This window comes from Sabethes cyaneus, chromosome 3 (genome assembly GCF_943734655.1).
Source record: "Sabethes cyaneus chromosome 3, idSabCyanKW18_F2, whole genome shotgun sequence".
In the NCBI taxonomy this organism is placed as follows: Eukaryota; Metazoa; Arthropoda; class Insecta; order Diptera; family Culicidae; genus Sabethes; species Sabethes cyaneus.
The window spans coordinates 16504268-16526745 of record NC_071355.1 but is presented as its reverse complement, the minus strand read 5'-3'; the positions used below and the strand labels follow the sequence as shown (position 1 = coordinate 16526745).

Sequence of the window (22478 nt, the reverse complement as noted above, 5' to 3'; positions counted from 1 at the left end):
CAATGGTTCGCCTATTTCCTTCTGTCGAATCTGTGTTCGAGTTTGGTTGTCTACATCCTATTTGGATAACCGAGTGAAAGCACTGAATATCACCTAAATGAAGTATGCAATATTCATTAAGAATAACCAAGGGCAGTTCAGTGTCAGGTAAAATATAATAGATAAACAACAATAAACTATCCACGTGTACAACATTTCATCGAATTCTGGGACTGTTCGCTACAAACCACAACGATAGTTTTGAAAAATTTCGAACTCAATATTTGCCTTTCATTCAACTGATGTGGTATCCATCTACAGCATCAAAATATGGAAAGCAGCCCCCAAACGTGCTTTTGCGATTCAATTTTCTAGAAAAATTGTTGACAATAATAATTATTCATTCATTCATTATTTTTACGTACATTGACCTTTCACTCTACTCGAGAAAGGTTAATATTTAACAACCCGTTCATAAATAGTAAATTATTAGAAGAGATTATCTTGTTCAAATAACTTTTTGAGTCCCTCAAGGCGCTAGTCTCGGCCCTTGTTTGTTCTTGCCAACACTTTCTGTATTCTCAACACATTCTCAAACACATCTTTGAAAAGATGAAACTTTTGCTTTGATTTTTAGTATCAATAACATGCATGCATGCTGCAGCAATACTCAACAAAGTTTTAGACAAACACATCTTGTTTATGCTGATGGCAGAATGATGTTTGGCAATAAAAACTCTTATGGAGATCAGTGATTTCGTAATACAATTTTAATCGTCTTTAATTTGCGTAAGAAGTGCCTGTCTAAACTGTAAGCAAATGCGTTTTGTGGAGCAATTACTAAATTCTAAATGCTGTCCAAGTTTTAGTTTAAAGCCTTCGGAAAGCATTAGGATTTCAAGCTAATTTTGGGCCTTTAGACAAAATGATTATTTGTTATTATTTGTTTTTACGATGTTTTATGACTTTCCAGATTTACTAAAAAATAACTTTCGAAGGTTTCAAAAGTTTTCAAAGTTCCTCGAAAAATAAATGACGAGGGATTAATTGGAAAGGGACATTTATATGAAGGAAAATGAAGATCTGTTTTTTAACAACATAAAAACCAACAACATAAAAAGATTTTGATGACCATAATATTCCAGTTAGAGCTGTAAAATGCTTCTCGCGGATTGGAAAGATTATTTTTCCCCAATCATTTGCGGGCGACCGGCCGAGGCCGGCCGGCACTTTAATCATTGATTGCGATGATGAAAGGAGTCTCCACCAGAATGGACTTTCCCACCAGGTTGAGCAGTTTTGTTTCGCCAACGATATGTGCCATGCCCCATGCTAAATTTGTATCCACACTAATCGAGCAAGCCACCGCGAGCCATCAGGAGAGTTTTGTGTCAACGTTTCTTATGCAAATCAGTGAAGATGATGTGATGGTGCGAGTTTTTTTTTTGGTCATTCCGAAAGCCATTTGTTCCCGGAGCTGTGCGATTCTTTTCACGTGCTAGAAGACTGAACTTGATGTCATATATCCATACGGCCCAAGCCGCCCACCATACCAGTGTAGAGGGGTACGGAATAAATTGTGGGTACGTCATACTTTTATTTGGAAAAAGGTCGTTAAAGTGACCGCTTTATAGCTTTAGAACGAAGGACAATGTCAGTGCTATGCAGGTTTGCTAGTGAGCTTTCAGTAAAATTATTAGAGATGCTGTTTTTAGATCGTTAAACTATTGAATATAATTTAAATAGTAATTTAAATAGTCTAAACGTATTTTTAAAATAACTTATACCACTCTTAAATGGACAAAAATTAACTTTGAGCGGGTATACATTCCAGAATTGCTTTTACTGATAAGTCAATAACTGATCCAACGGACTGTCACACTGTCAATTGATATGAAATCAACACAGCATCTGTGCTGCTGGCACGCGTACCGCTGCGGCGACTGCCTCGGTGCCACCGGACCAATCGTTTGAGACGCGCCTCTCAGCCAGTCAGCCAGCTAGCCAGCTGCATTGATCCGGTTTTGAGGCTACCAACCAGCCTGTATTCGGTGAACTTTTGCCTTTTTTTCGTGTTCAGCCATCGACGGTGTGTGAGATGGGCGGCGGCGGCGCCGCTCATTGACAGCAACATCTGTGAATATCCGGTTCGCTTTCATCCGATTCGATTAAGATTACGCCAGACGGAGAGATTTCCTGACACTAATGGGATGGGGGAGCTGATTTTAGCAACCCGTTATCAGGTTATAATTGAATAATAGAAAAGGCAAATACGAGCTCGATTGAATCAGTGTCTGTTATTCCCTGTTTTGTAGGATGAATTGTTCTGAGCCCAGTGCGAGGGGTGAAAGTGAAATTAAATACCTTATCAGTAAATAATTTTGCAGACAAGTGGTGAAAATTCCCCGTAAATTTGATAATAAACCAACAGTTTGTATAGTTTGTTTGTTTGTTTGTTTGTAGTCAATGATTTGAGAAAACATTGATTTATGCCATCCGGGTGCTGACACGTGATTGCTTTTGGCTAGAATAACTAGAATTTCTTTTCATTTATATATACCTATGTAGTTGACATGTTGACATAACCGAATGACAGTCACATCCAAACGATATGTTATTTTTTGTTAATTGCATGTCGACAATTGATGGCATGTTATCAATCGTTGCGTAATCAAGTTAAGTATTAATCTCTGGTACGGTAGTCTCTAGTGCTTGGATCTTTGCATTTGTATAAAACAATACATTTGTGATTACAATCGACAGAGCCATTTTAAGCTTGGCATCAAAACCAAAAACCAAAAAAATATGTTTTTATTCGGAATTTTACCCGGGGACTTAAATCATATTCTCCACAATTTGGATGTAATTTATCGTTTAATCTTGCAATATTTATCGAATGCATACTTGCAACTAGTAATTGGAGTCACAAGCATAAGCTAAGTACGAGTCAGCCAGTGGACATAAATATTAAATTTTCGAGAATTTTTTATTTACCTCAATCTGACGTAATTTCCAAAATCATAACAAACTTAATGTGTATAATACATAATGTCAACTTGTGCTTAGTTTCCCATAATGCGTGGCTCGAGTTCTTGTCAAACAACCGATAAGGGCACGTAATTAGTATTCGTTGGAAGTTTCGACTACTATTCTTCACCGATATTAATTTAGGTTATCATAATTGTTTTCCAATACAGCACTACATGCAGTGTAGATAATAAGCGCTAGCTTAAGCGTGGATATAAAGCACCAGATTAGGTAAACATTAAACATTAGATTATGTATTTGATTAATCCATTGCGAAGTATTTCTAGCATTTTGTTGATAACCTTCAACCGCTCATTCAAGCTCTAACGTGAATGTTGTTTTTGTTTTTAAACGTACTGACTCATTCATATTGTTGCGTTGTTGCCACATAGGTTGTTCAGTTTCAAACGAGAGCATTTTTGGCCCTAAGGTTCAACCCTTAAATTTGTGCGAGAAACCATTAGGCCTTATGAATAAAACATATAGAGCAAATGCTCCCATACGATTTAAACGGGAAAAGCAAAGTAAACTGTTTTATTCATACGGCCTATTGTGTTGATTGTTTCGTAAAACAAATACAGTAGAGATTTTTATAACGCGGATTTGTAGAACGCGGATTTCTATAGCGCGGATACCATGATATTTCTATAACGCGGTTTTCCGCGTATAACAAATACACGTAGCATATGGATATTGAGTTAATTGGGGCTAAACTCGAATCTTGAGCGTTTTTGAACAGATATGACCATGGTGTCTTTTAAGAAGTTGTAGGGCATATAACAGTTGACTCTCTAAGTGATATACGGAAATCACAAAGTTACGGGTTGGCCTGCTGGAGATTCCGGAATATCCGTTGAAATTATCTTATTGGTAAAGTTGGTTAAAATTGGTAAAATATTTTTGAAGTAACTAAAGTCGGGTAATTGATACGAATTAAAAAAAAGTAATAAATAAGCGACCTTAGAAAGCCATAAGGTGGTCTTCCGAAAAATTTAGAACATATCGTGAATATTTCGAGTGTAATTTGACTACACTAGAAGTATATTTCGACTATTTGTGACTCAATTCGGCCATTGGATGGTTTACCGGGAAAAAATTCAAAGCTTACCTGAAATTGGTCACTGGAAATGCAAATTTTTTTAATTTGTAACAGATCAAAATGAAATGGAATGTCAGCAATCCTCAACTAAATAGGCCGCTCACGACACGACTCGACATAGCCGCCAAAACGTTCACTGGAAAATTAGGATTTGCCGTCAAAGTGAACAATAAGTGAAAATTCATGTTGAAGTCAGCGCTACAATTTGAAAAAGGTTTGATATAAAACGTTCGTTGACAAATAAACGAGGTTATTTCGCAAGTTTGTTGAAATTTCCAATTTTGCTAGTGTAATTTGATAGATGTGGTATAGTAAACTGAACTTCCGGTAACATTTACTATACTTACAAATCTAATAGCAAATATATCAACTTTTGTATAAGCTCTTCACCAAGTATTGTGCACTTCTGGGAAAATTTTAACAGAAATCTAACCATCGTAGTTAGCCATGGCCATTCCGAAATCCGCGTTGACGGTATCTAATATTTTTATGGGTTTTGCCTGAGAAAAAGTGAGAGAGAAGTGTTATTGCTTTTGTTTTCACCTTTTCCTGGACAATTCAGAATGGGGCTTCTTGTAAGAGCGAACAGGCTACGAAAACTTTGTTGCTTTCGTCAACGCGATGAATTTATATTCCCATTTCACATTGTTCAATTCGAGGTTGGATGAACATAATTCCGAACTCTAAGAACAATTTTCGCTCGTTGACCACTTTTACGGATGTTCCGTATTTGTCGGAGAATCGCATGTTGGCTTTTCAATAGCACGTATTGTTTACTTTACTTATATTACGCCAAATAATAAGCCATAGGGACTTTAAAAAGAATTTTGAAGCTTTGAGAAGACTTCACAGAAATGAAAATTTACCGAATGTTCCGGAAGCTCTGGAAGACCAAGAGGCGATTTTTTCTGTCTCACCAAGCATCTGTAGGATGGAAAAATATATACTTGACATCTTTCCCAAAGGAACCATGGTCGTGTTGATTCGAAATTTCGTAAAATTCAGGTATAGCCCCAATTAACTCAATTTCCATATGCTACGTGTACTTGTATAACGCGCTTCTTATAACGCGGACCCAATTACCCGCGTTATACAAATATCGACTGTATTTCGAATACACGATGCAAACAACAAAAGACCGTAAATTCGATACAATACCTTCCTTTGAATCTTTTTCGTTTGAGAGGCAATTGTGTCAACGTTGCTTTTAATTGACACACAATCGATACATTATTTCAAATTATTATTACAAGCATTTATGAAAATGTTTATTATAGCAATAACCGTTACCTGTAGCTTTATTACGAGCATACGTGATATCCGAAGGACATAGCTTGTATGATAACATAACATGCACATTAAAACATATCTCGGAATGTATTCAACTACTCAAAGAGTGATTTCTAGTGATTGGGTTTCTAGCGAAGCTACTATAGATTTTTACGAGAATAAAAATGCCTGGCAGAAATCTGGCAATCATTTGATCTGATAGAAAGGAATTTTTGGGAAACACCTTAAAGGTAAAGGGCTCACCGAAGATGTAAAATTTCACTTAAAATCAGAGTTAGAGTTGATGATCTTTTTACGAAACGCAGCGATGGAAATCTGACAAAAATCTGTATGATTTTGATATTAGTCTAGGTATGCAACAAAAAGTCTGGAAGATAAATCGGAAAGGTTGGCAAAAGCCCTACGCGTCAGATTGTTGTGGATTTCAAGGCAGCATACGATACAGTCGAGCGCGGCCATCTACCACTTTCGGGTCCTTTCAAATCGTGCAGAGGATTGCTGCAAGGGGATGGACTGTCCTATTTGTTATTTAACATCGCTATTGAAGGTGTGATCCGGCGAGTGGGCATCGAAACGAGAGGTACCATTTTTTGCAAACTCCTAGCAAACGTTAGCCTAGAAGCTTTGGAACAGCAGATGCAATCTACACCAAACTAAAAACATAGGCTAGACCGGTAGCACAGAACAGAAGTGGAAGTTAAAATCAAAACTCGTAACTCTAACCTTTTACAGATACTAGCGAACCTGGCGGTGGAAAGTGGCTTTTTACACGGAAAATTTACTATACTGTTTTCTAACTTTAGACTAGCTGAGCCAAAGCAAAGTTGCCAGAACAATTCTATGGAATTCCTGTACGGAAATGGCAAAAAGGTGTTAATAATCTTTATGCTCACGCGACCAAACCAACAAAAACTCAATCATGCATTTATCACTTTAGTTATATAGAAGTGAAGAATTTTCTAGGAATCTCAAAAACAGTGCATTGGCAACAATAATTTACATTCGTCTAACATAAAACTTCACTTTTCCGGCGAGAAACAGATGATGCCGCTACAAAAGCTAAGTTTGCTGCTGCGGAAATTTTGTATTAATTATTCTTTTACACGCACACTAGCATAAAAGTGATCCAGTGATCCAGTTGAGTTGGCTTCACCTATTTTGTTCGAAAACGTCAAAGTTGCCACCGTGTGATCAAAACTAGCATAGGTGTTTTTTCATCTCTCAAACATGCTAATGTAGTTGCCGCTAATCGCAGGTGATCAATAATAAAAATCAAAATCTATACCTACGCGACTTTTGATTTTACTCCTGTTTTATACGATACACCGGTTACGCATATCGTTGGAAGTTTAGCATAATGATTGCTGACAAGAATATTACGCACACATCGCCGCGTATACGTATACCCGATTTGTTTGCATCTGGAGTTTTTTTTCGTTGCAAAGTGTTTCCCGATGCATACAAACCACCAATACAGTCGCACATCAACAATTCTTATATTGCAAATTGCATTAAAAACGCGAAATGCAAAAATCTTGTAAACAGTTTGCAAGTAAAATTCCAGCGGCGAGTTGTCAAATATTTATGTCAACTATTGCGAGTGCCAATCCCAATAAATTGACATATGTAATTGACAGCTCGTTGCGGGGATTTTACTTGTAATATGTCTGCAAGTTTCTTGCATTTCGCGTTTTTGATGCAATTTGCAATATAAAACGTGTTTAAGATCACAAGCCGCATGTTGATTTCGATTCTCGTCTCGATGATACATTTTGAAAATTCATAACACTTTTCTTTCTGGCATCCTTGCCAACTCGTTTAAATGCTCCAGTCTCGTCACTAGGGACTGGTGAGGCGATCAAATTCTACATATTGTCCATATAGCATTTATCAGTTTTGGTTTTGCTCCCACTTGCTGGTTGGAAGTATTAAACAGGAAGCAATTAAACACTGTATTTTTATTACAATTTTACTATTATTAGCTGTTGACTCCGTTATGAAATTCAACTAGTCGAACCAACTGAATCTGTCAGTTCGCTCAGTCAAACCAAAACAAAAACAAAAGTTGGGTATTTTAATCCCCCTGTGTCTCGTCTAATCTGTCTGGACAGTGGGTAAAGTGATGAAATATGTAGTTATGAATTCTTTTTTTACGATATTGCTAATTTAAAAAGTTTTTGTATAGTTGTTTTCTGTAAGTTATTTCAATTTATTGCTTCTTATAAATTCAAATGATTTGCTCCCGTTGTACAATGCATGTCGTTTGATTCCCCAATTAATTTGTATTATCGGTCCATCTAAACGAAACCATCATCAAAAAGGACCCAAATTTTGAGCTTGCTCTTTTTCATCCATTTTCAATCCGAACTTCGTTTTCTTTGCCTCGCTTGAAAGGTATGACCCAAAACTGACACCCAAGGTAAATTTCGGAGTATTTTGTTGAATAATGGCCGCTTCAGCGTCGGCTCCGGAACATCAACCACCTGTCTCCGGGGACATTTTTGTATTTTGAGATAATTCATTTTGCGGCACATCAAATCACATCGGCTTAGCAAAATAACACTAATGGAACTACCCGGTACTTGGGCAGATAGACAGACTTCGCAGCTGGTTATTAGAGTACAGGATAATTACGGGGCTAGTGCAACGATCCTACTGACTCTATAGCAGCACCTACCAGCCGAGATTCGAATATACGACGACTTGCTTGTTAGGTTTGCATCTTACCCCGAAGCTAACTGGGTGGATTATGATTCAGCACATATGGGGTTATTCAGGACAAAAATGTGTAATACCTTAGAAGCTATGATACACGGTATGCCTTCAACACATAAGATGGTTTTTATTCCAATGGTAATGGTTGCTTCTAAAACTAAAACTTCTAAGTTTTCAGTGCCATGCGATTTTGTTTCAAACCGCTCCAATATAACCAGAACTACCCCGTTAACCGGTTCATTATAAGTTAAATAGCTTATATACCCTAAAATCATCAATTGAACCCAAACCCGGTTACTGAAGTGGCTATTTGGTTCCAAAATGTCTCCATTGTACTTCCATCAATGTCTTTTGATCAAAGCGATATGATTTGATGTGCCTCATGATGCATTATCCCAAAATCCAAAGAATTCCCCTGAACCAGGTACCGGATGTTCCAGATCCGATAGTGATGTGGTCATTTGCTTTCAAAATGTCTTTATTATACTTTCAATAGTCTCATTTTATCAAGATGATGTGATTTGATGTGCCGTAAGATGAATTATCCTAAAATTTAAACAATGTGTCGCGAATCAGGTACCAGATGTTTTCCCGGTGAAATGGCCATGTTGGTCCAAAATATCTGCATTACTTCTATTAGTCTTATTTCATCAAGCTGATGTGATTCGAAGTTTGCGGTACATCAATTGATGCTTGCGGCAATGAATTATTTCAAAATACGAAACGAAATTCGAATTAAAATGATAATGAGAGCAATCTCAAATCTTTTTTCTAATGCATTAGGAAGGTTAAGAGGTTATACTATACACAGTTGAGAGGACCAAACCTTTTGACCAAGGATGGTTCGATCACTTTGACTCAATTTTGATTCAGTTGACAGTACCGTCTCAGCGGAGCAAAATTTGACAATGTGATATATGAATCATTTATAGAACAAGTTATTATCTACAATTTTGCTGAATAAAGTTTTGCTGTATATTTTGTATTTACGGTGCTACAATGCTAGTACCTCTTTATTAACTAAATGAACGTTCATTTAGTCACTAAACTGTTTGGCACATAAAGATCATTTACTGGGCACATTGCAAAAATCTATATATGGGACACATAGAAACTATACGAAAAGTTTTCTCAGTGTAGCCGAGATTCGAACATACGACGACTGGCTTGTTAGACTAGCATCGTACCTCGAAGCTAATTAGGCGGTGCTAACTGGTTTGTGTATATGACATAAAATTGGTTTGTGTATGTGACGCCTATGCATGTATATGCATATGTACATGCGTGCATACATATATACGAAAACATAATTGTTCTTGTCGAACTGAGTCGAATGGCAGTCGCCATTATGGCTCGAAGAAGCTGATGGATATATTGATGCATATCCAGTTTTTTACATGCCATAATGACGGACGGCGTTCGTAATATTTGGATAGCATTTTTGACATTTCCTAAATACATGGCACGTTTTCTTTCCGCACGTTCCGTTAGTTTTAACGTGAACGTGCGCAAAGAAAACGTGCGATGTAATTACGAAATGTCAAAAATACTGTCCAAATATTACGAACACACTAACACAGATTATACGGTTCACCAATACGGCTCGTAAAAAGCTGGATAAAATTATTGAAAAATATTCTTCTTTACGGAGAAAATGCTCACTTATGTTAAGCAAATAATATTTCATTCAGATTTTCAGGTTTATATACCCACTAGCGATAGGATGCTTCTTGAAAACTGTTATCCAAAATAACAGCATACTCTGTGAAAAAACATATGAATCAATCCTGCATAGAACAATAACGTGACTAGTAGGCCCTGTTGTGATAATAGATACGATATTTTGATAAAATCATGCATTTTCCATTTTGGACTTATGGCCAACATTTTGCATCAAATACTCCTATGTGCGAAGTAAAGCTGAAATATTTAGACGTGTTGAAGAATTTCGTTTAGACGAGATTTTGAATGACAAGTGCACTCAAAACAAAAAGTAGTCAAAGTTCTTACTTATTGGTAGAGTTTTAGACCAGAGCGTAGATGCCAGGTTTTGCTCGAACGATTGTTCGAACTTCCACTTCTGTTCTGTGCCGGTAGTCCTCTATGGAGTGGAGACTGTAACTTTGCTTAAGGAAGAAGATATACATGTATGGTGCGGACTATTTTTGGCGGAATACAAACGGAGAGTGGAGAGTGGCGCAGCCGTACGAACCAAAGCTGCAGATACTACTAACTCGGAGAGATACCCATCCTAGACATGGCGAAAGATGGCAGATTACGATGGACAGGGTACTTCGCAAGGAAACCGGACGATGGTGCAGTGAAATCTGTTCTCTTCAAGAACACTACCAACTTCAGAAAAAGAGGGGACAAATGCGAAGATGCCTCGACCAGTAGATGCCAACTGACATGTGTTCGTTAATCGCAGATGGGTTTGCATATTTTTCCTTTATGGTGTATTAAAATGTCAACACAGCTTGCAAGAGTCGTAGCCTTTGAAAAAAATTTAACCGAGTGATATTTTCAAGAAGCTGAAGCCACTCGGAATAAATGAAAGATTCATCCTTCGTACCATCAAACGATACAATAAAATCGGTTTTTGGAAAATACTTCCCGTATCTATCCGTAAACGTACTGTAAGAACACCGGAATCAAATGAGTAAGAGAGCGAATTCGCCGGAAAGCAGATCAGTCTGGACATAAGATGCATTTGAATCAAACCATGTGCTTCTCATCGTGAAAAAACACTACAAGAATGCAACATATTGTTTCCAACAAGATTCAACAACGTTTCATCAGGCGTAAGCTACACATGCTTGGTGTGAGGACAATCTTCCGGCCTTTATTTCTTCGAGAGTGGTTGGACTAATTTAAGACAAATATTATGGATATAATTTACACAAATACGCTCAAAATATATGCAAGCGTCTTATTTTTGTGACCATTTATTTTCAGGTATCAGCATCTTTGGCTCGAGCAGCATCTGGATCTGGATCTGTAGAACGATGAAAGGTCATAACGGTGCATTTAGCGATACTGATAACGAATTTTTTTCAGCTTTCACGTTTAGCCTAGGGTTGCCAAGTGGCCGGTTTTTGGCCGGCCCGACCGGTTTTTCACTTGCAAAGCCGGGGGCCGGTCAATCCAGCAAAAAGGCCGGTTTTCCGTCGTATGAAGCCGGATTTGTACTTTTTGCCTGGTTTGTTAAATTTTCTGATAAATTTATTACCAATCCTGAACAGTGGATCATTGAAAATAGCTAGTTTTGCAGTGATAATATTGTCAATTGCAAGGAAAATTGTATCATTCAAAGTGCGATATCGCTTATAAATGAGCTATTTTAGCTTAAATCGTTTCGGTATCTTCGGCGCACTTATTGTTTGGAAGATAACGAAAAAGTGCGCCGAAGATACCGAAACGATTTAAGCTAAAATAGCACTTTTATGAGCGATATCGCACTTTGGATGGTACAATTTTCCTTGTAATTGACAATACCTTGCTTCTGGTGGTAATATACATTAAATAGTCCACTAGCGCCAGAAGCAAGTAGTTGTCACTCAAAAACTAGCTATCTTCAATAATTTACACGGGAAACTGTCTAACGCATATTACACATTACAGACAAATCCTTTAATATGCTGCCACACCCCCCCCCCCCCCCTCGCATTTTTTGAAGGCAGGACCGACAGGCCGGTTTTTGTAATTTTCAGACTTGGCAACCCTAGTTTAGCCTGTTGTTTACTTTGTCGCTTCAACAGAATGTATTCTCTACAACTTGGAAGCTTTCCGTTATGTTGTCTATGCATAAAAAGGACGACAAACGTAACGTTAAAAATTACAGAGGCATTACATCTCTTTGTGCAGTTTCAAATGTTTTTTAAATTATAATACACGATGCTCTTTTCGCAAGCTGCAAGCACTACATCTCTCTAGAGCAACAAGTTTTTACGCAAAACGCTCTACTGCTACAAACGTTGTGCAGTTGACCGCAGCGTACCGATTTAAAAGCTGCATTTGACCGATTTGTTCACAGTATTATACTAGTAAAATCGGAATAAAATTGGAGTTTGTTCTACACTAATACAGTGGCTCCGCTCTTATCTTTTAAATCGAATGCTCCGCATATTTTTCGACCTCTCCGGTTCCACAGGGTAGTAATTTTAGACCGTTGCTCTTCACGCTGTTTATGAACGATGTTTCATTTTTACTCCCTAACTGCCCAATAGCCTTTCGGTGTGCTGGTGGCCGACCAAATAAAACAAAAAAAAAATTTTTACTCCCGGAGGATTGCCGATAGCTTTTTGCAGACGGTGTGAAACTGTTCAAGGTTACCAACGATACTGTGAACTGTTTAGCGCTGCAGCGAATGGTTCATATTTTTCTTCAGTGGTGTTCCAGTAACCTACTAATGGTTAGCAACGAGAAATGCAGTCTGATTTCATTTCATAGAAAATCCACCCCGATTACATTCAATTATACCATGTTTGGTAGGACGGTAACTAGAGTAAACCAGGTTCGTGATTTGGGCATTACTTTAGATACTTCGCTTACATTCAAGCCACACTATACCGAAATATTAAAGGAAGTAACAGTTGCAATTGATTTTCAGCTTAAAAACTAACATGCATTCGTAGTTGTGACGTTAATCTTGGGAAGCTCGTTTGAGATGTATCCATTTGTTCTTAAGGGGGGCATATTATACTACATTACCTTACAATCAAGCGAGAAGGCAACAGCGTGGAAGAAAAAGATGAACAAAAGTGGTCCCAAATTGCCCAGCTAGCATTTTCATATGTATAAAAAAGGTAAAAATCAGCATTACGTACAGATATACATGCTAAATAAATCGTATTTCATGCGCAAAATTGGCATATCCGTACTATTTTGGAGGCGATATACGTGATTACGAATAATTTTGAGCGTTACGACTATATAAGTATTTATATACGATAATATCCGATTAAGCGCGAGTCGCTCCGTACTACTCTACGATTTTGTGCTGAAAATCGTATGTATGTCAGTCATTATCATTATATACGACAGAAAATCAACTTGATCGCACTTGATCCAGCTTTAGTTACGATTTCGAGTTTGTTAGGAGATATTTACGATAGTTTTCGTACATTGATATACGAGTTGGTGCTAGCTGGGTGCTCCCTTGCGAAACACCAAACATATTAACAAATGGTGAAGAAACGCATTGGCTGTGATTGACCTGCCGCGTTCTTCCAGTTAGATAGGATGACAATCACAACACAAATCTGGTCGATGCTTCGACTCGCGGCAGTTTACAGAGTAATACTTTATGGTCAATTTTGGCGGAAGCCTTCCATAGCCCACGAACAAGTGGTAATAAAGTGGCGACAACCAAAACCAATCGCAAAGAAGTTATATGCTTCTGTTTCACTCCTAGATCCTGCTACGGTAAACACACACCTGCTCTAGCCTATTACTGTAACATGTGTCTACGCTTGTACCATAAACGCACCTAATTCTGCGCACCCCATATTTCAGTTACGGCAGCTGTTAACAGTGGATCGGCCACAACGGAAGTTACTGAATGAGGTACCGAAAATCTACAATGAATTGAAGCTGATATTTAACCTAGTTTCTAGTAGCATAGTTACGTCGTAGCTGCTATCAAAACATACTACTTACTTAATTTAGCAACCGAGAGCCGGGGTGGCTCTTGCCGCAACAAGAATTCGTCTCCATTGTACTCGGTCCTGGGTTACTCATCACCAATTCGTTGCGCGTCTCGACACACGCAAGTCTGCTTCAACCTGGTCGAGCCATTTAGCACGTTGGGCCCCTCTATTCCTGGTGCCGGTGGAGTTCTTGAAGAGAACGAATTTCACTGCACAGTCGTCCGGCATCCTTGCGACGTGGCCGGCCCACCGTAGTCTCCCAACTTTCGCCAGGTGTACGATGGGAATCTCTCCAAGCAGTGCCTGTAGCTCGTGATTCATACGCCTCCGCCACTCTCCGCTTTCCGTTTGTACTCCACCAAAAATAGTCCGCAACACCTTTCGTTCAAATACGGCTAGTGCACGTATAAGCAAAGCAAAGTTACTACCTCCGTAAGCAAAGTTACTGTCTCAAGTCCGTAGAGGACTATTGGTCTGATTAGCGTTTTGTACATCGTCAGCTTTGTGCGGCGGCGACTGCTCCCAGATCGAAGCATCTTACGGAGGGAATAGTAGGCTCGATTTCCAACTTGAATGCGTCGTTGGATCTCCTTACTGGTATTATTGTCGGCGGAGACCAGAGATCCCAAATATACGAACTCATCAACCACTTCCAGTTCATCACCATCAATAGTCACTGTCCGTGGGAGGCAAGCGTTGCTTTCTCTGGAGCCTCTTCTTACCATATATTTGGTTTGCGACGCATTAATTTGTAACCCTATCCTCCTAGCCTCCGTTTTTAGTCTGGCGTAGATTGCCTCTGCCATCCCGAAGTTTCTAGTAATGATGTCGAAGGCGTCTGCGAAAGCTAAGAGTTGGCTGCTCTTGTTGAAGATCGTTCCTCTCGTTTCGATGCCCACTCGCCGCAACCCTCTGCGCGATTCGGAAAGACTCGAGAGCGTCCCCGAGACGCACACGTAGCACATCACCCGCTCCAGAGTAGCTTTGATCAGCCGCGTCAGTTTGTCCGAAAAACCGTACTCGTGCATTATCTGCCATAGCTGTTCTCGTTCAACTGTATCGTATGCTGCACTAAAATCCACGAAAATATGATGCGTGGGCACGTTGTACTCTCGACATTTCTGGAGGATTTGTCGGAGAGTAAAAATTTGATCCGTTGCAGCTCGGGCCCCATAAAGCCCGCCTGATACTACCCAACGAATTCTCTTGCTATTGGGGACAGACGACGCAACAAAATCTGGGAGAGCACCTTGTTGACCAACGTCATGCCGCGGTAATTACAGCAGTCTAGCCGGTCGCCCTTTTTATAGATGGGACAGACGACACCTTCTATCCACTACTCCGGTAGTTTTTCCGCCTCCCAAATCCTAGAAATTTTCCAATGAAGTGCCGTAGCTAGCGGTTCTTGGCCATTTTTGTAGAGCTCTGCCGGGAGTCGGTCTTTTCTGGCGGCTCTATTATTCTTCAGCTGATCGATTTCTCGACGGATCTCTTCGAGATCGGTAGCCGGCATGCTGTTGTCGTTTGTAGGCACTCCGAGGTTAACTTCCATTGCGTCTCCTGCTGCTATATCGCCGTTGAGGTGTGCTCATCGAAATACTACTTCCACCTGACGACCACCTCACGCTCGTTTGTGATTAGATCCCCTCCCTCGTCCCTATACATGTCAGGTTTAAGTGTGTAGCCCTTACGAGTTTGGTTTACTTTCTCGTAAAACTTGCGCGTATCATTAGCACGGAATAGTTGTTCCAGCTTCTCACGATCTCTGTCCTCCTTCTGGTGCTTTTTCCTCCTCAGGATCGTGGTCAAATCATTCCGCGCTTGTCGATACCTGGCCAAATTCTCTCTCGTGGATATGCTATCAAAACATGCCGATAGGATATCGTCAAATTTGGTCCTCAATAATCTCACATTCTGATGATAAAACCAGAAGACATCATCGGTGGTGGTTAGGACCAACTTAAGATTCCCGCCGTTACTATTTATTTCAGCATCACTTATTGTGCAGTTTTTTTTTAATAAGAGGTGTTGCGGCCGTATGAACGACGAGCTGCATGCACAACTTGAAGACATACCCATCTTACACCTGGTGAAAGTTAGGATATTTCAATGGGTCGCCCGCGTCGCAAGGAAGCCGGACGACTGAGCAGTGAATTCTGTTCTCTTCAAGAACCCGACCGGCTCCAGGACTGGAGGGGCCTCACTAAGCCTAAGAAGTAATTATAATCGTTTGTTTAGGTAGGGGAAAATGCGTCCTTGAGCACATAATTTAGTCTAACAAACCTAAAACCTAGACGTCACGTTGAAATTGTGAAACTTCAGTGGTTAAATCAGTATTATTTAGTGAGAACCGTGATAACGTATTTTCCTAATGCCAGCAAGGAAAGTAAAAGATAATGTGGTTAATTTGGAAGACAGAACGAAAACTCATGTTTCGCGATAAAAATCAAACAAGTAAAAAATAGAAAGTGCAATGCATTTTTCTGTTACTAAAAATACTCGCAAAAAATACCCGCTTAAAAGCAAAAGCTTTCGGTCTTTCTTCTGGCTAGAAAAAAAAACAAACACTCAACGCTGACAGAATATTGGAAGCATATCATTGCTAAATCGATGGTGTCATGCGAGCGGTGAGTTGATAGATAATGTGGCTTCCGTCGTGATTGATTGACTGCACGATATCGTCCGCTTGATTTGGTTTATTTATGTTTTGATGCAAGTTGAAAGTTAATTGCATTATTATCATTTCGTGGAATTCTGAATTTTTTACATTCATTGCTCCAGGATATGATTTTTTCAGTGACTTTATTGAATAAGACGCTATTTTATCCTACTATAAATAGCATAATAAAACTATTTTCTCCAGTTTTAATCCAGAAATAAAACGGTTCGAGTTTTGAGAAAGTATTGTCAAATAGGCAAAATTAGTTCTGAGTACCACAAAAACCAACTTGCACCAGGAGCTCGAAGCAGTTGACCAATTGTATAATTGGCAATTACATAATTTTTTCCGAAATGAGTGCAAAACCTTCACATCACTAAACCCGTAGTCAAAAAGTTGGAAACCATACTCTTCAATCATTGCCGAATCGTTAAATCGAAGAAAAAAGCTCCCACTTCGCGCTTAGTATGAACTCTTCCCACCACATCATCGCCGTTGAAGAGCAGGCAGGCAGGCAGGCACAGGCAGACCGGCGAAGTCGCTTTTTCCCTACCCTATTCGCCGTGTAGAAAATAGCGTTTGTATTAGTCGTGGATTTTTTTTTTATTGCACAGTCTGATCTCAAGCTCAACCCGGATGTCGGTGGGTTCCATCGCTCCACACCGCTGCTGCTGACTATACCGAATGCGAGCGATTTTACGTCGGTCGGATCAGAAATCTGGCGGTTGTTGGTGTTCGTTCGTTTTGCTTATGCGTCGTGCATTATACCTACGTTCAAGCTTTCCGTGGCGTAAATCGCAATCGCAGTTCTGCGCAAACCAGACCGTACGATTGTAAACACTAATACCGAAGTGCCGGCCGCGTATGGCGCCCGCGATCGGAAGAGTGTCCTAAGCGGTAGATGACTAGCTACTAGATAGCAAAACTCATAAATTTATACAAATGTAATTACCGTGGACCCCCGTTCGTTTGACCGTTTTTAATCTGAACACTTTTTAATTTGAACCCCGTTGGTTTGCACGACGTGCAAATTAAAAATGGTTCAAACGTCATACTCAATATGACATCATTTGCTTATGCAGACAATGCACATAAACACGATTTGTTTGTGCTGATCTAGCGTGTATAATCTGTTTCACATTGCGTTTTCCCAACGATCATGGTAGAAATCCGATCGGAGAATGAATATTCGCTGCTTGCAACTGCCAACTGAACCAAACCACCAAAACAATAACAAAGAGCAGGGCAGCCAGTTCACACAAGTTCCAGCATATTTAGGGTTACCAGTTGTTCAAATTAAAAACTAACCCCGTTAGTTTGCATGAGGAATCGTTCAAACGAACGGGGGTCCACTGTATTAGATTGTATTCTATGACAGCTGATCTTATATTGAAAATACTGCCACATTCTGTTGAATTACGATTAAACTATAACGTGAGACATTTTTACCACCCAACCTAAGACAGGTAAATTGTCACCTTTGCTGAAAGTGAAATATTGTCGGTATGTACAATACTTTTTCGCACTTTTTTGGCTCAGGGTAAACTGTTTTAGCTGCTCCAACGTGTTCGACGTTGGTGACCAGCAGAACGCAATCCGGTTCAAACGTTAAACGTGTGGAGGCTTTACTTCAACCTTGCCACAATAGAACAACAGGTTGCCGAGGCGACTAAACAATGTTGCTTTTTTTTTTGTTTCGATCGAATAAACTTTCGAAAAGTTCTACTACTGCTGCAACTTTGGTAACCCGGCCCTATAGATGCCTGCTACCGCGCTACCGTGTCCTTCTCCCTGTGTGCTGCCCCACGTTGGAATCAGCCAAATCCGTTTCGGTGTGAACGTCTGGAGGTTGCCGTGTCAATTCGTGAATAAATTTGTGTGAAACATGCTGAAAGGTGGCCACTGGAGGTCGTTCCACAATTTTGTTCTGCTTGTTTGTTAATGGGACAAAATACTTCCATCGATGTGTATATAGCTGGATTATGACAACATCGTCCGCGGCCTGAAGTTCTAAGTTTAGAACGATGATCAACTCTTCCCCCGGGTGAATGGCTGTAAGCCATATATATTGAACATAATGAGACGATGAATCTTCTCGAAAATGTTTACACACCGTAACAATTTGACACATTCAAAACAAAACCCAACCATTCACGGTGATGATCGCAGTTACTGTTTGAGGCTTTTTTGCCTCTTTTTTCGCTTTCAGCTGGTAACTCATTTTTATTTATTGACGAGAAAAGCCGGCTTTGTCTTTCGTAGTTCGCTCATGCGGTGAAATAATTTTGCATTGAAATTTATAAAACTGATAATCAATCCTTTATCAAGTAACGTGTGGCTTCTATTGTGCAACATACCTAAAACAATACAGTAAGTTTGCAAACACTAAGGCCATATTCTTATGGAAGAAAATTTCGCAAGCCTTAAGAAATAAGACCTACAATTTCTATTACAAAGCTTTTCATCCTTTTATTTTTGTATTACAGATTTATGACAGATACGTAAATATTTCGCCTCAGATTTCCAGGTTTCGTTAGTGTCTAGAACACCCTCAACATAGTCTGAAAATTCTAGTCAGGATTTTATTTTTCTTTGATAATAAATAAAACCGTGATTTTCATGCCTAGCTGTTTAAACATGTTTAAGATCTTTTGTCATTTTAAAAACAAGTTTTTATTCGACCCTTCTAGGATATTGTTTGAATTTGTTTTCTGACGAACAGCTTCTGAATAATGTTCCGTCAAAATGGGCCACAGGTGGTAAGTCTAAATATATCACGACGCAGTTCTATCTATTCAATTTTTATTTTAAAAGCGCATTGGGCGCACCAGTGAGTAGTCTTATCTAACAGCATTCTAAATGCATTGTTACTATGGGTGCGGCTCTGTCTAATCTAGGTTAATCTAATTTAATCTAATCTAATCTAACCAGATCTAATCTAAGACCACTCAACTAATTATGCATCCTGGTATTCAGGTCTAATCTCCAATGCATATCCGGTCTATATTAATCTATAGCCCGTTCAGCACCTAAATATAAATATAGGTATGTAAGAAAAAAAACTATTTAATCCATCAAGTTCTTTTAAATGCATACAGAGAATAGACAAAATGATTAAGACAGCCAGATTTTGACATTTTGGCTTTTCTAAAAAAGACATTACATTTTATTACATTTTGTATGCTTAAAGCTCAGTCATTCCTTAATGAATTAGTATCAATCGATTGGAAATTATTCAAACCAACTGTTACAATACAGTAGTTCAGCGGTTCCCAAATGGAGATTTTCTAAAAATTTAGCTCGCAGCAAAATAGTATACGGAATTCAGCCATGGGGTTCGCAAACCAAAAGAGGTTGGAAACCACTGGCAGCAGATAACACGTTTCCTTACCAATTTACAAATTACCAATTTGGACATTGTTTAATGGGAAATTCACGATCGATTGGTTGGAATAAGCATTGCCGTTTTTGTCGGATGATTTCACAACACTGTGTCGCAATCTTTCAAATTTGTCTGGATCTTCCAGACCAGTCTAGCCAGACAAACAGGCAAAGCTCAAAATCTTCGAGATTTCCGTTGCTGTGTCTCACAGAAAGTTCATCTACAAACGAAAAGATTTATTTCCCAAACATTGCCTCTCTATCAGACAAAATTACCGGCATATTTTTATCATTAGTTTTTTCATGTTTGCCACATTTTCGTAAAAACCTGTCAGTAACCCAAGGACAAAACGAGATACATTATTGTTTCAGTCAATTTCTTTTTATCGCTTACGGCAGTTACAGCTACAGAAATTTAACAAAAAACTCAAAATTAACTGAAGTTTTAAAGCGTCTTAGTAGAATACGAAAATTGAAAAAGCAGACACTGATGAAACCTGCAAGTCCTAGACGAAATACGTATCTGTCGTGAATAAATATTAATAGTGGAATTTAATTTGGAAAAAGTTTTTTCTTTTCTTTACTTTCAGGTTTCGTTTTCTACTAAGACGCTCCAAAAACTTCAGTCAATAGGTGCACGTACGTTCAGCCGCTTCCACCCTGGACCTGAGCTTGGGCTGGTGCTGAGACTTTGAACATCTTGCATTTTTATTTATTAATTTTTTTATTTACATTATCAACAGGCTATTACTATGCCCTAATGATGTTTAAATCAATTGGAATTGTTTCAAAATTACGCTTGATTACTGGACAAATTACCCTACTAGCACAGTTGTTACAAACTAGTTGTGGCAACCGAATTACGACTAATTTTAGTCGTAAATAAGTTTCTGCAACCATAAGTGTGAAAAATATGCTGCTTGGGTAAAGTCAAAACCTTCTGTAACTCTATTAAATAACCGAAGAAGCCCAAAGTGTAGTACAGAATCCTTGACTTCGGTGAGTTTATTTGTTTATTTTATTGTGAAATTCAACTGACACAGTTATCTTATTGAATACTATAGTCATAGTCATGCTTATAAAAAACTACTAGTACATATTTTCTGTGCAAACTTATGTGAAGGTTCTCCGAACTCAAAGAGGGTTTCAGCTGCAGAGAAAGTTCGAATGCAGACAGTTATTGGTTCGTTGCATCCAAAAGTTGTTCGATGAAAACTCGGCTGCAGTAGTCCGGTTGATCGGAGGGAGCGTTGCGACGCACGGAAGCTCAAAGCAGATAGAATTGTCGGTGAGTCGATCTCGCCATTTAGGATCTTTGCTACACATACAGTTTGCTGAAACTTCCTACGCCGTTCGAGTGTTTGAAGACCCAGAAGACGACAACGTATGCGATATGGTGGTAGATTTTCTGGATCACGTCAAGGTAAGTCTTGTAGCGCAAGCCGGACAAAACGTTTTTGCACCCGTTCCATACGCAGATTCCATGCCAGCTGATAAGGACACCAAACCATGCACGCATTTTCGATCAGTGGACGTACCAGGGAACAGTATAGTGCCTTCAGACAGTGAGGATCACTGAAATCACGGGCAATCTTTGCGATGAAGCCAAGCTGTCGGGAATCCTTCGACATTGCAGCGGTGCGATGTAAATTAAACGTCAGCTTGGCATCAAGCAGTACTCCGAGGTCATTGACTTGGTCGACTCTCGAAATTAGCTTTTCATTTATTCGATAGTTGAAGGAGAGACTAGCGAAGCAATGGAAAGTCATTACTTGGCACTTCGGGATGCTGATGACCTGCCAGTTTTTTCCTGCACCAGTCAGCGAACATATCCAAAAGCTCCTGAAGCCGCATACAATCATCTATAGAACGAACTGGTGAATACAATTTCAAATCGTCAGCATACATTGGCTTGCATCCAACTCCAAGCAGCGGGCAGATATCGTTGAAAAACAGCACAAATAGTAGCGGTTCCATGTTGCTGCCTTGGGGCACACCCGACAAATTAGTAAACCGGGAAGAGAAACAGGAGTTAAACTGTACACGCAGAACTCTGCAGCATAAATAGAAGTTGAACCATTCAGTGAAATTCGGAGATGCGCCAAGTCGCGATATTTTCTGCAGTAGTATTTTATGGTATCGGAGGCTGCTTTTAGATCAGTGTAGATTACGTCAATTTGCGCTTTTTGTTCCATGTAGAAAATACAGGTAGACGTAAAATCCACAAGGCTTACGGATCGACCAAGCGTAAATCCGTGTTGGTCGGTGGAAATATAACATTTTGTTCTAGTAACGATAAAATTACTCACTACAATTTCAAATAATTTCAAATTAATTCAAATAATGCAGCAGAAAGATTCGTAATGCCCCGATAATTGCGAACAGTCTGGACGTCAGACACGAAAATAGTAAGGGCAACATTGAACGCATCAGCGAGCTGTATAAAGACTTTAGACAGAAGATGTTCCTGAAATCCTAAGCGGCTCGAAACATGAAACCTAGATTTCTTTTTTTGTGCGAGTTGATGGGCTGCAGCCTATTGCTAATTGGGTCTTGGTCGAGGGGCAAGACACTGTTTTTGAAGTGTCTTACCCCTCGGTCTCGGCCCGACTGACGAGTTAACCAAGCAAAATAACCCAGCCGAACTAACCTTTGATTGAACGCCGTTCCTCAGACCAAG

At 39.3% G+C, this 22478-nt stretch overlaps 1 protein-coding gene across 1 annotated transcript in view; it reads right to left on the bottom strand.

Moving 5' to 3' along the window:
• Positions 1–22478, bottom strand: part of LOC128742074 (probable ribonuclease ZC3H12B) — an 86269-nt gene that overhangs the window by 43596 nt on the left and 20195 nt on the right. The gene's annotated exons all lie outside the window — the stretch shown is intronic.